Genomic DNA, 18,473 nt, shown 5'->3' with positions numbered 1-18,473 from the left:
CCACCATCCCCACTATCCCCACCATCCCCACCATCCCCACCATCCCCACCATCCCCACCATCCCCACCATCCCCACCATAGCAGGAGCTTCACTTCATATAACCACTTCAAGGCCATTCTTCCTTGACAGAATTGTCCTTAATTTTAGTGAAGTGTTGGATTTATCATGAATAAAATTTCATGCAGCCTGATTCTTCCAGGAAAACAAAACTAAGACCACTTCCAAAGCAGCCCCATAAGTACAATGAGTCCAATAAGAATTTTCTCTCTCATGGGCAGCATAAGGGAAAAAAAAGGTAAAAGCTGGAAAACTCCAACCGAACTTAGAACACTTCTGGCACAGAGTTTTCCCTGTGTTTACTCACAAAAGATGGATGACCTCTTGCAAATTATTTGGCATCTGATGTGATGCAGAAAACAATGAACTAATTTGAGCATCCTAGCTTAGAAGGTTGACTTACTAATCAGGGGTATTAATATCTGAATTAATAGATCACCTTTAATAATCACCATGAAGACTTACAAATGTTTTCAGAGAAAATAGTAATCATATTAATAAATACCATTTATTTAATTCCTATCTTCTCCCATCAATTACTTTCACAAAAAAACATGCAAAATGAATCATTAACTCATGCAACAAATATTTACTGGACTCCTACTGTGTTCCAGGCACTGAACTAAGACCCAGGTTGCAAAGGTGACTATGACACAGACCTTGATGCGGAGAATAGACTGTACCATAAAACATGCTCATGTGAGTTGCAGAGGAAGGTGATAAACTATCAGGGGAGATCAGAAAGGACTTCCTTGAGGAGGCAGCATGACAAGAAGGAAACTACTGCAACAGTCCTAGCACTGAGTGACTGGAAGCAGAATGAAGACATTGGCAGTGTGAACCAAGAGTTCAGGGTGACCAGCTGGATGTAAGGAGAAAGGTAGAAAAGTCTTGGCCTACCAGATGAATGGCAATGCCAACATCCCAGATAGGGCCTATGTGAGCAAATTGGAGAGTAGGGGAAATGATGAGTCCATTCTCATCCTACATTTAAGGAAACTGAGACTCAAATGGCTAAAGATCTAATTAAAGATCACACTAGTGATTAATGGCCAAGTTGGAATTCAAGTATATTTTGGCTGCCGCCAAATTAATGTTCTTCTCATTGATCTACCTGTTTTGTTAGTCCTTTTGTAGGAAAACTCAATGTGTAACAGTTAAATTTTATTGGAGAGACAGTAAGGGGTATTTATGAAAAGCAAACTTAGTTTCCTTTCTGTCCCTGTGCTCATCAGAAAAGGTACCAGATCTGAAACTCTTTTTCTCTTCCCACCACTCCTCCACCCCTTTTGTGCTACTTTTTCTATTAGATTCTCTACAGAGCACTGAGCCCTGAGAAGGAAAGGCATTAGATGCTTCTCACACAGCTCCAGATAATTATCATTATCTGCAAACTGCATATTTACACTTGTCTGTATTGCCCAACTTTAAAACCTTTGTAAAGTTGTGCATTTGTGTTGTTGTTTTCATGGTATCTAGAAGCAGATGCAGGTTGTAAAGTCAGCACTAAAGAGAGCACACATCTGCTGACAGCACTCACAAATTTTACATAGTGAGTGGATAACTCAATTTAGGTTTTATTTTTTTTAAGATTTTATTTATTTATTTGTTGGAGAGAGAGAGCACGCGCACACAACAGGGGGAGCAGCAAGCAGAGGGAGAAGCAGGCTTCCCGCTGAGCAGGGAGCCTGATGCGGGCTCGATCCCAGGACCCTGGGATCGTGACCTGAGCCGAAGGCAGATGCTTAACTGACTGAGCCACCCAGGCATCCCTCAATTTAGATTTTAAATCAACTGACCTTTCCAGAAGGTTGGAATTATTGACCACATGAAAAAAAGAGGTATACCTCTTTTACCTCATTTTTAAAAATTGTTACAATCCTTTATATTTTGCCAGAAGATAGTAAGGCACAAATTCTGAACCATCCCATAATTTCTACATTGAATTGCAAATTTAAATGTAACACTAAAGGGTAAAATTGCTCAGAATTATGAAGTCTCCCATTTTCACCCAAAATCTATTTGTGTAAATCATACATATTGAACTTCCTTGTTAAATTAGAGGATGTCCAAAAGAGCTGCACAGAACTTCAAAATTTTACTATCTGAAAGTTTTGGGCTTTTTTAAAAGATTTTATTTGACAGAGAGAGAGAGAGAGAGAGGACAAGCAGGGGGAGCAGCAGAGGGAGAGGGAGAAGCAGGCTCCTTGCTGAGCAGGGAGCCCAACACAGGGCTCCATCCTGGGACCCCGGGATCATGACCTGAGCCAAAGGCAGCTGCTTAACTGACTGAGCCACCCGGGTGCCCCACTATCTGAAAGTTTTTAAGAATCATTTGAAGTTACAATGGCGACCTCTTAATAAATTACCCAATTATACAGAAATAATTTCATTCATCCCTGTAAATTTTACCATGGTTCATTTATGTGAACACAGTGCAAAGATTAATATTTTTACTTACCTAATTTATTAATACTGATTAATACAAACTGTTCATTGAAAATGCACTACAGGGGCACCTGGGTGGCGCAGTTGGTTGAGCATCTGACTCTTGGTTTTGGATGGGGTTGTGATCTCAGGGTTGTGAAATTAGGCCACATGTGTGGCTCAGTGCTCAGTGCAGAGTCTGCTTGAGATTCTCTCTCCTTCTCCCTTTGCCCCTCCTGCTTGTGCTATCTCTAAAAATAAGTAAATAAATCTTAAAAAAAAAAAAAAAAGAAAAGGAAATTCCCTACAAAGAAAATGCCCCAAGGAGAATTAGAAAATATTTTATTTATCAAGAAATGGACTCTCATCTCAATTAAGTTCTTAATAGTTAACAGAAGGAAAATCTTCTAATAAAATCCAAAAATTGCAGTATACCATTCCCTAGTTTATCCAGCTATAGAATACTCCAAAAGCTAATAATCTGAGGATGAGTCACAAGATGAAAGCCTACAAAACATGGCCATCAGACATAAGTGTGAAAATGTGACTTGTTCTGTATTTATCCATGTCATTTGTAAATATTTCTGCTTACTGTTTTTGTTCATTCAACAAATATTCACATTCACTGAGTTTAAACTTATTTACTAAGTACATCTAGTTCATCATGAAATACCCAGAATCATGATTTCTAAGCCAATTTGGGATATTTTGCCCAAACTCCATCTTTACTCACCTCAGAAAATGAACATTAAGTTTTGGGCACTGGAGCTGCTTGAACAAGTTGTTTCAAGGAATTGAAGATGAACACTTTTGAGGAGCTTATTGTCCAGTGGAGAAAAAATAACTATAATAGAAATACAGATGAGGTATTATAGTTCAGACTACTTCTAGTTTCTCCTTGGATTTAAGGGAAATAATGCTAAGTGGATTTGAGGTACAGATCAAAGCAGAGGATTAAGAATAGTTCTGATAGTGGGCATTCTCCTTTGTTTAGATTCACACAGTGCCCTAGACCAGATAAGGGCATTCTTGATGGAAAAACTGAGCTTTAAGGATTTGAACAGAGATTTGGAGGAAATCCAGGATTTAGAGATTTAAAGATAGAGGAAGAAGAAACACAAGTGGTCTGTCACTGCTGGGACCCTGAACTCAGGAGCTGAGTACAGGGAGGGAGGCAATGGCAAGGCACTGAGCTTCCCAGAGGCGGTAAGTTCTCCCAAGAATGGAGACTGACATGAATGAGAACTATAAACACCAAATCATGTAGGGGGATGCAAAGCCCACTGTAAACTCTGGGTATGCTCCTAAGAGCCTAAGTAATCTTTTTATTTTGGGGGGGTGGGTGGGGAGGGAGAGGTGCTAAAAGGAATAATAGCACATATTTTTCCACAGAACACCTCTGTCAATCAGGCAACTTATCTGGAAACTAAAATGGCAAGCCTTCAGAATTAGTGTTTATACAACTCTGGTCTCTGGACTGGGTAACAAAAACTGGAAACTTGTCAGTGGTAACAGATCTCTCACCCTCGGTACACAAACACAAACATCCCACCAAGGATCACAGTCATTCAAAATCACCCAGGTGTTATGGTAGAAATACTGCGCAGGATAGAGATTTCCGACTAGTATATTCTAAGAGGAAGAAAGACTGAGAATTGCTTGTGATGTTCAATTAGTTTGGACCCTAAGTCTAGGATTACTCCGAGACCCAACCCTCAATCAACCAAATATTATTAAACGTGATGTAGAAGGTGCTGTGCACAAGAGTTAATAAATAGCAGGTTACATTTCTGCCTCACTCCTAAAATGCACCTGGGGATGAACCCATTAGCTGCATGACACAATACTCACCACTTTTAAGTATTTGGGTATGAGTAATGACTATTATTTCCATACCAGAAAATTGAAGGGAGTGAAGATTTGAAGGCTCTTGCTCGGTGTGCAGCCAAACTAAGAGATTCAAGGGAGGAAGCTTAACAGTCACTGCCCAGTTCATGCTGCAATGACAAAATGTGCAAGTCCCAATATAATGCCTGGATGCAATGCTAGGAGTTGAAATATGGAGCTAACCACTTCTGGAGATTATGGTTTTGTAGCTAAGCACCAACTGTTGGAAAGCTGTCCTCTAGTAGTGGAATGAGTATCAGTAATGCCCATGGAGGGGGGGAAACACAGCCTATCAAAATATTTTATCAATAACAGAACTTGTAGGGTAAGCTGCCTCTCCATTCTGAGCCCACGAAGTTCCTTTTCCAGGATGCCTTTTATGAAAGGATGATTTTTATGAAAGACAGGAAAGGCGCTTCTTAGGTATTATGTGCCACAAGAAGAAACAACATCAGACTATTTAGGGATTGATTTAATAGGACTACGGGATCAGGCCACCCCTCTGTATTTGGAGATGGGATGCTGCCCATGAAGTGGGAATGTATATCCACTCTGGAAATTATCTTGAAGGAAAAAAGGAAATCAGCCCAGTAAGAACCTGGGATTGGGTCTGAATAGGGTAGTAATTTTAAGGTGTAAGTCAGAGTGATCGGTGGTGAATCTAAAACTGCTCTAAAAAATAAAGTCTCTTTAAAAAAAGTAAATAACAGACTGAAACAGAACACCAAAATTTGAAGTACCAATAAACTGATACTGAGTTTACCAACTTTCTCTCCAGGATCCCCCAGCCTAGATTTAAAAACAGCCCAAACCTCAAAAGTGAGCATGGAACAGACAGAAACAGCTCCTGAAGCCCTCTAGTTCTGCCTAAAAAGAGAGCATGGAGGAGCTCTGTTTTTTTTTCCCCTCCATCCTGTTACCTCTGGTCTCTAGGCAATGCCATGGGAGTAGCAGCACTGACAGTGGCAGAAGTAGGGGCATGCAGGTGCCTAAAACTCTGAAGCAGGGAAATGTTCCAACCTGATCAAAGGAGCTATAGCCCAAGAGGGTGGAGTAAATCTCTGTCTATATAGTAGACCATGGTACATAGAGCCCCAGCTGTCTGTCCAGAGGATGAGAAGGACTAGGCCAGGTTGGAAAGTATCCGAGAGATCGTGGAAGGGAAGAGATCAGGCTAATGATGCCCTAAAATTATCTGTTGATTCTTGGACTCAACTCTGATCAGTATATGTGTGGATCTGATCCTTAAAAGCACTCCAAGGCTTTAAGAAGTGACCTAAGTGATAAACCATCACATGGGTCCCATACTGGCCACTGGGTGGTATCCACATGGGACAAATCAGAGTAGCACAGCGAAGGCAGAACTACCATTAAAACTACAAGACACAGAAGATTTGTCTGAAATCAAATGGGTCAAGCTCGATGCTGACACAAAAACATTTTTCATGGGATTTAAAAAAGACCCAGAGTCTTACCACATAGTATCAAAATATCCTGGATACAATCCAAATTTACTTGGTATATGAAGAACCAGGAAAATCTCAACTTACATGGAAAAAGACAACAGACGTCATCACTAAGATGATAAATGTGTTGTAAATATCTGGCAAAGACTGCTAATGCAGGAATTATAAAAACGTTCCAAAAAGTAAGGGCAAAAACTCAAAGAGGGTGAAAAGATATATAGTCTCATAATAAATAAAATGTATACATGAGAACCATCTGGAAATAGAAAAATTTTAAAAATAGTTTTTTTTAAGCCACTGGATGGGTTCAATAGCAGAATGATAACCAAATAATCATTGAGCTTAAAAAAAAAGAATTATTGAGCTTGATGACTGGACAACAGAAATTATCCAATCCAAATAACAGACAGAAGACTGAATATTAAAAGCTTCAGGGATTGGGGGATACTATCAAGAGGATTAACATTCAGCAAACCCCAAAAACAGAAACCCAAAGAAACTTCCACTCAGAAAAATCATAATTAAACTGCTAAAAACTAAACACAAAGAAAAAAAAAAAGAGTAGTGAATGCCAAAAAAATTATATATTATCCATAGGTAACAACAAATTGAAAGGCTATAGACTTCTCATAGAAATAATAGAGGCCAGAAAGAACTAGAACATTACCAAAATTAACAAAAGTAACTGTCAACCCAGAATTTGATATCCAGTATACTACCTATTAAGATTATAAAATAAAGCTATAATAATCAAGACAGTGCGAAAATGCCTTTGGAACAATTTGAAAAGACTATCCTTTCTCCACTGCATTTTCTTTATACCTGTTAAAAATGAGCCATATTTCTGGGAGTTTTCTATTTCATTGATCTATGTGTCTATCCTTTGACCAGTATCACACTGTCCTGATTATTGTGTATATATATGTATACACATATATGTGTATTATATGTATATTATATGTACATATATATGTGTACACACACACAACGAAATATTACTCAGCCATCAGAAAGGATGAAATATTACCATTTACATCTACATGGATGGAACTAGAGGGTATTAAAATGCTGAGGGAAATAAGTCAATCCTAGAAAGACAATTTTCATAAGGTTTCACTCATATGTGGAATATAAGAAACAGTGCAGAGGATCATAGGGGATGGGAGGGAAAATGAAACAGGAAGAAATCAGAGAGGGAGACAAACCACGAGAGACTCTTAACTATGGGAAAGAAACTGAGGGTGGCTGGAGAGGAGGTGGATGGAGGGATGGGGTAACTGGGTGACGGGCACTAAGGCAGGTAAGTGATGTGATGAGCACTGGGTGTTTATATGCAACTGATGAATTACTGAACTCTACATCTGAAACTAATCATGTACTATATATTGGCTAATTGAATTTAAATAAAAATATTGTTCCAACACAATTGGTTGATAATCCATATGCAAAAAAATAAAACTTTGACTTAAATATTATCTCTTGTATAAAAATTATAATCAAAATGGATTATATATGTAAATAGAGCACACACAATTGTAAAACTTTCAGGAAATATGGAGAAAATCTTGATCTGAGTTAGGAAAAGAAATTATGACACCAAAAGCACAATCCAAAAAAGAAACAAATTAGACTTCATCAAAATTTAAAACTCTTATTAAAATGACCGTTAAGAAAGTGAAAAGATACAAACCAATGGAAAATTTTTGTAAATCACATATTCAATGAAAGCTCTGTACCTTAATACACAAAAAAACTCAGATCAATGGTAGGAAAACAACCCAATTTAAAAATGGACAAGGGGTGCCTGGCTGGCTCAGTCAGTGGAGATTGTGACTTTTGATCTTGGGGTTATAAGTTCGAGCCCTATGTTGGGTGTAGAGAATACTTAAAATCTTTAAAAAAATAAAAAATAAACATGGACAAAAGACTTCATGAAAGATACTACACAAAGGCCAATAACCCCATGAAAAGATTTAACATCATTAACCATTCTGGGAAATCAAATTTCCCAGATACCGCTATATACTAATTAGAACGCCAAAAATGAACAATACCAACAACACCAGGTGCTGACAACCCTCGTACAGCTGGAACCCTCGTACACTATCTGAGGAAATACAAAATGTTATTGATGCTCTGGAAGAGTTTGGTAATTTCTTATATAGTTAAACATATATCTACATATGACCCAGCAGTTCACGCCTACTTATTTACCATAGAAAAATCAAAACTTATGTTCACACGAAAACCTGCACATGAATGTTTATAGCAACTCTGGATACAATCACCAAAAAATCAAAATAAACAAATGCCTTTCAATGGTCAAATGGATAAACACCACGTGTCGTGACCATGTAATACAATACTATTCAGCAAGGAAAAGGAATGAACAATGGATACGTTCAACAGTATGTATGAACCCTAAGGGCATTATGCTGAATGAAAGAAGCCAGTTTCAAAATTTGCATACTATCTGATTCTGTATATAGAACATTCTGGAAAAAGAACTTCATATAGAGAACAGATCAGTGGTTGCCAGGGACAAGGGCTGAGAAATGGGTTTGACTACAATGGGACAGCACAAGAGTATCTGGAAGATGACAGAACTTTTCTGTATCACAATTGCCGTGGGATTTACATACATCTACACATGTACTAGAATTCATAGAACTGTATATCCCAAAAAAGTCAGTTTTACTGAATGTTCCACTTAAAAAATAAAACTTAGAAATATACAGACAGGTCTCCAAGGGCTGAAAGTCTAATGGAGTGAGGAAGACAATAGATTTCACCCACACACACAGTCTGATGCCAAGACTCAGCCCATGCCTTACTCAGCTTTGAATTACCATTCTCAGGCTCTGGCACTGTTCTCAGTAAATATTAATGGAACTAAATAGCTAACAAACGCTACATGTAGCAGCCAGGCAATGGCTCATTGTTACAGAATCTACCACATTTAACCCATGGTGCCCTATCAGTACCGCAGATTTAATGTTAAGAGGAAGAGAAGGATCCATACCTCCCTTCCTGCAATCAAAGATCACTGTGAATGTAGGAGTATGCCAGGTCCACTTAGGGATGAGACAGGAGCAGATAAAGAGACTGCACATGTGAATCCACAAAAACTGTACACTGGATGGAGTCAATGAGAAATGAGATAGGGATGTTGAGGCATTTTTATGGACACATTGGCCAGGCTCTCCCACCAATTCTAGTGAGGGAAAAAAAGTGGCCCACTGGTCCTCGTGGTATAATCTTACCTCCGTGCACAATCAATTCCTTCCCAAAAGCAAGAATGTCTCCCAGGTCTCAAGAATATACTTCAACTACCATGTTCTCAATTTTATCACTAAAGACACTTCTTTCCTTTCTAATTAAGAATCTGCTAGAATAATTTAGCTTGCTGAATTCCAAGTTTTGCTCTGTGGGAAAACAAAACTCTGACCTTATTTTGTAGACATGTGCAGTGAGACCTGGAACATACAGGTTACAAAGAAATGAGTAAGATATATACCCTTGCCTTCAAGGGCTTAGCAAAGGACAAAGAATTATAGTCTATCTTGAGTATTTAAGTACCTTGAGAGAGAATTACTGCAGGAGAGGTAATGTCTGGAGGAGGTGGGTGTGGTAAGGTGAGATCAAGGAAAGCTTTATTGAAGATAATCTCTTTTAGCCTTTCTTTTATTCTAACAACTGCCACTTACAGAGTATTCTCAAATCTTTCAGGCATAGAGCAGATGAGGACTGAAGGTGACTACTCAAACTGTATTTTTGTCTTCCAGAAGATGAACTGAAGAGTTAAATAACACTGCCGATGGTCTGTTCAATCACTCTTTTTCCAGAGGGAGCACTCAACTCCTTTCCTTTCCAGGGAGACCTCTTAGAACAAAGATGGATGTTTGGGATGAGGGTTAAGCTATCTCAGGCTAAGCACTTCCAACACTGTTCTAAGACACCGTGTGAGTCAGAAAAAAAGACTACCACCCACCGTATGAATTATTGCTAACCCTCTGTTTTCTTCTCTCTCTCCTCTCATTCAGTCACATTATTTCCCTTACACAAATGTATCGAGAAGCTATTTATACCACATCCTAGGCAAGAAAGGTCATTCCAACTTTTAAAGTTTTCATTATGTAAAATTAATTAAAAAGAAAACCGCATGCGATGTTCCATGCTACCTCCTAATCCCAAGGAAAAAAATTCTGTAATTTCATCTTAGTATCAGCTGCTGGAAAGGAAACTTTGGAGAATCTCCCAGAGCTGAGTTATTTGGGAATCTGAACCATTGCTTTTCCTGTTTTTCTCCAAATATATGTTTGTATTTATCAATGTGATAACATTTTTTCATGACTATTCCCATCTCAAAGTTAATTACTCAATTGTTCTTTATCACTTGCATCTTTTATATAATAATTAAAATCACAGGCACATTTTGTTGCATTCCCACCAAGCATCAGGCATTTCATTGTTCCCATTTTATGAGAAAACAGACTCAGAGAGATGAAGTCACTTGCCCACGCTGGCATAGAGATCTGATAGGAACTCGGGTTTATCTGTCTCAAAGGCACTTTTTAAACTTAATATTTGAATAGGACTTTTCTTACTGTCTAACAATTTTGCTAAAGACCTCATATTGAAGGTAATAGTCAGTTAGTATGTTCTAAGGAAGAATTAATAAACACACTTCTGCAGAACTAATAAAATTCTGCAGAAACCATCACCTCATCACCCACCTCCAACTGACAGAAGGCTAAATATCGGAAAAGAGAATTACTATGTGGGTACCACCAGAGGCAAGAGCAGATATAGGGCAAGGAAAGGGGACACAGGTAATCTCTGTCAGAACATGCCTCACCCATGTCAGGGAACTGTGGTGGGGGTCCACACGCATCTCACAAAGAACCAGAGACAGAGGATTTTGTTCAGCCAGTATTAGACAAGAGAGAACCCTAATGATAGGACTAAAGGGGGGAAAAAAAAAAAGATTTTGCTGCTTATCAAATCCCCTCTCCCCTCCAAGTACTGGAATGGGAAGTAAAGGAAATAGAGGAAAATTAAAGACTATGACTATGCCTCCCTTCCATACCCCCTTCCAGGTATGGGTACGGCTCATGACTGGCAGGGAGGAAATAAGCTAGGCATTAGATTGAGACAAGTTTTTTTTTTATTTTATTTTATTATGTTATGTTAATCACCATACATTATATCATTAGTTTCTGAAGTAGTGTTCCATGATTCATTGTTTGCGTATAACACCCAGTGCTCCATGCAGTACGTGCCCTCCTTAATACCCATCACCAGGCTAACCCATTCCCCCACCCCCCTCCCCTCTAGAACCCTCAGTTTGTTTCTCAGAGTCCACAGTCTCTCATGGTTCATCTCCCCCTCCGATTTCCCCCCTTCATTTTTCCCTTCCTACTATCTTTTTTTTTTTTTTAACATATAATGTATTATTTGTTTCAGAGGTACAGGTCTGTGATTCAACAGTCTTACACAATTCACAGCGCTCACCATAGCACATACCCTCCCCAGTGTCTATCACCCAGCCACCCCAACCCTCCCACCCCTCACCACTCCAGCAAGTTTTTATTAGACTTAGGAGGAATTTTAATGCTTCAAATCAAGTGATAGTTGCCAAGAGACCATTCTTAAAATTAAAAGGGTCAAAACTATAGCATTCGCTTGAAGTATCATCAGAAAGGAGAAACAACAGAACATGTTAACATATAGTGGGGGTGTGTGTCCAATTTGATTCCCCCAAACAAGTACATTTTAAAATCTGAAGCAGTATTTGACAAAATGATACTGATTAAAGCTAAAGGAAACCATCTAAAGTGGTATTAAGGTATTAAAGAAACAAAATAATGTGATAGAGTTGTTGTTGTAAAGTTACATGAGAGGGGCACCTGGGTGGCTCAGTCATTAAGCGTCTGCCTTCAGTTCAGGTCATGGTTCCAGGGTCCTGGGATCGAGCCTCACATGGGGTTCCCTGCTCACTGGGAAGCGTGCTTCTCCCTCTCCCACTCCCCCTGTTTGTGTTCCCTCTCTCGCTGTGTCTCTGTCAAATAAATAAAATCTTTTAAAGAAAAATAAAGTTACATGAGAAAAATAGCGCTTACCTATGGAGGACACCTTGTAATCACAGAGGAAGGTGAGGGAGAATTACTTTTCATTTTATACCCTCTACACTGTTTGAATTTTTACCATGTACATATGTTCTATTTATAGTTAAAATGTCAATTAAAAGCAATGATTTCATTTACTTCCAGATATAAGGCAGCCTTTTAGAAAATAATAAACATCAGCCAAGACCCGTTATTTTATATACTTCTAAAGAATCAGAACAAAGACAACTAATGTTGTTTTCACAAAACAATTGTATGTTCTTCCTTTTACTACCATCAATTAGTAGTTAAGGAGAAAAGAAGCCATGGTCTACTCATGAAAATCCTCCTCTGCCTTGGATTGTGTCTAACTGGTACTTCTAACACTACTGTACAATTTGGGCAGGGTTCTGAAACCGCCAGAACTGTGTGTGCTTTTAGCCTTGTGCTCTGGCCCCGCTTGGGATGAGGGCTGCAGGAAGCAAACTGATTGGTGTGTGCACAGGAAGATCTCATTTGCTGACAAGGGAATTCTAGGGTAATACCAGCACTGTCACTGAAACTTACAACACAGATCCTCAAGCTCCAATTATCACTCATTTTCTCCACCTCCTTATCACTTGCGTTTGACAGCTGTTCGGTGACAACAGAAAGAAAGGTTTTCCATCTCTAGGTATTATGCTGGTTGGCCAGATTAACCTCTGGCAAGACCGAATTATCTTTGAGAGGGCAGTCCCTCTGACAACATCCCTTTATCTATCTTGTCCAAATTGGTATTTACTTCGGTGATTCTCATCCCAAGACTTAGCTCCCCTGTCACCCACACACCGTGAGTGGGCTTCATCAAACACCAGAGGCTGAGCCTCTTTTCAGGAAAACGTTAATTCTGCGGCTGCCTGTTTCCAGCTTTATCTTGATACACAGAAATGTGCTTGAGGTTGTCTATCAGGATAAGCATTAAAATTAGGTCACAGAAAACAGGTTACAAAACTGTCTGTATGGAATGGGCCCTTCAAAATGAGGATGTGTGTACATAGCAAAGTAGTACAGAAAAATGCATCAATACTATCAGTGACTATCTGTGTGGTGGGACTGCTGATTCTCTATTTGCTTCATGCTAATGCATTTTCTGATTTCAGTATACATATATTGCTTCTTTAATCACAAAATAAAAAAGCTATTTTAAATGTTTCAGTATTATTTCAGAGTTAAGGAATTTTTAAAAGATGATTGGGGTTACCTCCTAACTTGAGGAATAACTCTAAAACATCCTTATTTTGGAATTGGAGATATGATACTCTACCATTTTCTAATTCTGATTCATGGGATTGCTGGAATTGTTCATTTGAAATTAGTCTACTTTCTAAGGAATGGGAGACCATGTGGCATCAATAACTGAACAGCGTGTCAACTAGGCCAGAGTTCATTATTGCTGTAGACAAACTCTAAGTATACATGTGGGCAGACGTGCATAAAACCTTCTCTAAGAGGTCCAGTGGGCAAGAGTTACAGTCGAAGCAAATCAACTCTCCTAGGAGCCCTCAGCAATCACCCAAAGCAATCTACAGATTTAATGCAATTCCCATCAAAATGCCAGCAGCATTTCTCACAGAACTAGAACAAATCACCCTAGCATTTGCATAGAACCCACAAAAGCCAAACAGTCAGTTTGGTAATAGCCAAATACCAAACAGCCAAGGTAATCTGGAAAAGATAAGAACCAAACTTGAGATATCACAATCCCAGATATCAAGATATTCTACAAAGCTAGTAATCAAAACAGTATGATATTGGCACAAAAAACAGACACACAGATCAACACAATAGAATAGAGAGCCCATAAATAAACCCATGATTATATGGTCAGTTAATCTAGAACAAAGACGACGAGAATATGCCATGGGCAAAGGACAATCTCTTCAACAAATGATGCTGAGAAAACTGGACAGCTACATGCAAAAGAATAAAACTAGACCACTTTAAGCCACACACAAAAATAAACTCAAAATGGGTTAAAGATCTAAATGTGAGACCCGAAACCATAAAAATTCTAAGAGAGAGCACAGGCAGCAATTTCTCTGACATCAGCCATAGCAACATTTTTCTAGGCATGTCTCCTGAGGTAAGGGAAACAAAAGCAAAAATAAATTATTGAGACTACATAAAAAAAAAAAAAGGCTTCTGCATATCAAAGCAAACAATCAACAAAACTAAAGGACAACCTACTGAATGGGAGAAGATATTTGCAGATGACATATCTGATAAAGGGCTAGTATCCAAAATATATCAAGAGTTTATACAACACCAACAAAACAAAACAAAACCCAAATAATCCAATTAATAAATAGGCAGAAAACACAAACAGACATTTCTCCAAAGAAGATACCCAGATGGCCACCAGACACATGAAAAGACGCTCAACATCCCTCATCATCAGGGAAATGCAAATTAAAACCACAATGGCCTATCACCTCACACCTGTCAGAATGGCTAAAATCAACAACACAAAAAACAACAAATCCTTGCAAGGATATGGAGAAAAAGGATCCCTCATGCACTGTTAGTGGGAATGCAAACTGTTGCAGCCACTGTGGAAAGCAATATGGAGATTCCTCAAAAAAATTAAAAATAAAATTAACCATATAATCCCGTAATTCCACTACTGAGTATTTACCTAAAGAAATGAAAACACTAATTTAAAAAGATATATATATATATATACACCCCTATGTTTATTGAAGCATTATTTACAATAGCTAAAATATGAAAGCAACCCAAGGGTCCACCGATAGATGAAGGGATAAATAAGATGTGGTTTGTGTGTGGACACCATGGAATATTACTCAGCCATAAAAAATGAAATCTTGCCATTTGCAAAAACATGGATAGATCTAGAGGGTATAATGTTAAGTGAAATAAGTCAGAGAAAGACATACCATATAATATCACTGTCTGGAATTTAAGAAAACAAACGATCAAAGAAAAGAGACAAAAAACCAGACTCTTAACTATAGAAAACAGATGGTTATCAGAGAAGAGGTGGGTGAGGGGATGGATGAACTAGGTGAAGGAGATTAAGAGTACACTTACCATGATGAGCACTGAGTAATATACAGAATTGCTGGTTCACTATATTGTACAAATGAAACAAATATATTACTTTATGTTAATTATGCTGGAATTAAATTTTAAAAAAGAATTAGGGGTTATGGTAATAAATAGAACTGAGTTATTTTGGATTTTGGATTTTTTCCCAAATACGGTATTTTCAAAACTGACTGAAACAAAGTGAACTATTTTAAGTAAGGCCATGGTTAGTTAAGAAGGCATGATGAAGTATTCCAAACAGAGTAATTTGGCCTATTGATGATTCATGACAAGGCTTCCCAGGCCCACAACAAAACGGAAAAAAAAAAAAAAATCCAATGTGCATATGTGTGAGCACACACGTCTGAGTGTGTAAGTGTACGTGTGCATGTGTTGGGTAAAGTGGCCTCTTCAGAAGATGTATTCTTTATTCTAAGAAGAGTCCTTCCAGCTTCTTTAGTATAAAAAAGGTTTTTATAACATGGAACTGGTAAGTGGTTGATTTTCCTTCTGATGTCCTTATTTTGCCAACTGAAAAGCTAGCAACCCTAGGTCTGTCCCCAAATTGTATCAGAAATTTTACTTGCTTTTGATTACTAAAAGTTTGGGAATTTTATGCTAGAAGGACCAAGGAAAATGTACAGACTGAGTCAGCAGATGTTAATACACACTGGAAGAAAAGGGAAGCTATTAAATCTCAGATTAATAGATGTTGACATGGTAGGAAAACAGGTTGACAAAGAAGAAGTGAAAATCATTGAGTAAGCTTGCCCTATTTTGTTGGTTGATTCTCAAGTCTGGGTTAAGACCTGATTATATCACAGAATCTTTGGGATGTAGGATATATATATATTTTTTTTTTTCAGAATGCCCTTATCAGTAGTGGTCAGTTTTTGTTTGTTTTTTTTTTTTTTAAGATTTTATTTATTTGACAGAGAGAGACACAGTGAGAGAGGCAACACAAGCAGGGGGAGTGGGAGAGGGAGAACCAGGCTTCCCGCTGAACAGAGAGCCCGATGTGGGGCTCGATCCCAGGACCCTGGGATCATGACCTGAGCCGAAGGCAGACGCTTAATGACTGAGCCACCCAGGAGCCCCAGTAGTGGTCAGCTCTTACTGTCTGGTCTTCACATATGTTTGGGATAAGACTAAGGGAGAAAGAAGCTGGCAAAATTTAATAAATAAAAAACCTTGCTCTGAACAGAATCTTTCTTTTTCTATTCCTGAATGAGACAAAATAAAGTTGTAAGAAACCAGATACAGACCACGAACAGCCTAAGTCTAGAGCTCCTGTTTGGAAGGTAACAGAGGGTCCATATGACTTTGGGGAGATCTTATATAAGGCGCTCTGAAGAGGTAACCGCTTTCCTGGACTATAAGCCATCCTGGCCCTGGTAATGTTCTCCACTGAAGCTGAGAAGAGGGGCAAGGGAGGAAAGACAACATGTAACAGTGACTTTGAGGCAGCTGAGTCAACCGAAAGTAATACAGTAGCGATCACAAAAGTCTTAAACCAAAGACCTTATATGTGTAATACCCTTCTTCCCAACCACTCATTTTATGACCCTATGTTCATGTCCATAATTAATTCCCATTTTTCAGGTGTAGCCCTGTCATTTTTTTCTAGTCCGTTTCCTTTCTCCCCACCTTACAAGTACATTAGTTGCCACGGGAACCATGATGCTAATTCTAGTGGTGGAGTCCAGAGACATCTATAAACAGAGGAAGAGAGGATTAATCTCAGGGTTTGAAATACCAACCCCAAGTTGGAAAACTGCAGAAGTTGAATAAACCACATGTAACTTCAACCTCACAAGTACATCCTGCTTGGACCAGTTCATCTTTGAACCAGTTAATAAGATTCTAACAGTAAAATCAAACTCAGGCAGAGATTTCTAGTGCTATTCTTCACTGGAGCTTTTTACATAAACTAATCCATCAAGGAAAGTGGTTCCCATAAAAGCATCTGACTGAAGGATTTATGTTTCCTTATCTCTCAAGTGCCAGCCAAAGTCAAGTTCTTACAAATCCTTGCCTTCTTTTCTATGGGTGCCCATGTTATACATTGCATTCTGGTAAATGTTATCTCTAATTAAAGCCCTCAGCCTTTCAAACTTTCTCAATCAGCAAGAGGAAGTTTCTACCAAAAACTATCAAAATCAGCCAGGTCTAGAGCACTTAGGTCCCCATCCCTCCCAGTGGTAGACCATTGCCATGCCTCTCCCTCCAACCTTTCCCTTGGCCGTGAGCTCAATGATTTCACCATGAGCACCCGCACACCACCACCAGCCCAACCTAGATATTTCACTCCTGGCTCTCTCATCCAAGGTCATTGACTATTTCCTCAATACACCAGAATTCATGTTGAGAAGTTCCTTTATAACCCAGAGTGTTCTACAAGTCATTTGTTCAACCAAATCCATTCAGTTCTCTTTTTCCCTATTGGTTAAACACTATTGTCTTCAGTGTAAAATCCCATCTGGTAAATTTCTGTCCTGCTCTTCAAGTACTGCTCTCCATATCCTGTGGAGCTAGACTTGGAAAGGGCTAAATCTGAACCTCAGGGTTGTAGGATCAGGTAAAAATGTTCCAGATACTTCCCATCAGTAAATTGGCAGGGAGACATTGTTGGATTAATGTCCAACAACTAGGAAAAAGTGTACTCAATAGGAGTTGAAGCTCATTCAATCAAGGGACTATACCAAGATGTAACAAGATTTAAGGGAACAAGTGGGGGACAGTACATAGAACAAGCAACACTGAGGAGTCCTTTAGATCTGAAGGTGCCCTTGGACTGCAGCAAGAAGTTGTAGAAGATCCACTTGAGAAGAGTTGTGGCATTTCATACAGGAGTGCAGCTCCTGCCAGACTGCAGACCAGCCAAAAGGGGCAGGGAGGATAAACACTGTAACTTCTCTCTCACCCTCTGCCTTCTGATTGCCTCCCTGGGCTCTCCCTTTGGCTGAACCCAACCAGAAGAGAGAAGACATGGGAGCCCAGGGACCTATGGAGATCAGCCTCCTCAGGCAAAAAACAGCATGAAGAAAGGTGAAGGGAAATCTGTATATGCAAACACAATATGCAGCACATACGCATCCTATTTGTAGACTTATAAATGAGCCAGGAGCAACCAAGAGATGGGAGCCTCCTCATGTGTACTAATATAAACCCCGGGAGTTTGCAGCATCTACCTTGCTGTTGAAAGAGAAAAGACACACAAACCAACTGGAAAACATTAATGAGCATGCAATGAACTTAACACCAAGACTTGCAGGTATGCCTGGGAAAATAAAAATCATACCACATTTTGAAGGTATGATTCCTCTCAAATTTTGCATTGCACGGACCAAGAACTCAGACTCTGGGAGAAATCATCATAACCACAATTGTAATAGCTAACATTCACTGGACACATCATGTGCCAAACACCATTCAAAACAC

This window comes from Mirounga angustirostris, unplaced genomic scaffold, assembly GCF_029215605.1.
Source record: "Mirounga angustirostris isolate CCGP_5_RB_7025 unplaced genomic scaffold, mMirAng1.0.hap1 SCAF_9, whole genome shotgun sequence".
In the NCBI taxonomy this organism is placed as follows: Eukaryota; Metazoa; Chordata; class Mammalia; order Carnivora; family Phocidae; genus Mirounga; species Mirounga angustirostris.
This window is presented reverse-complemented; position numbering follows the sequence as displayed.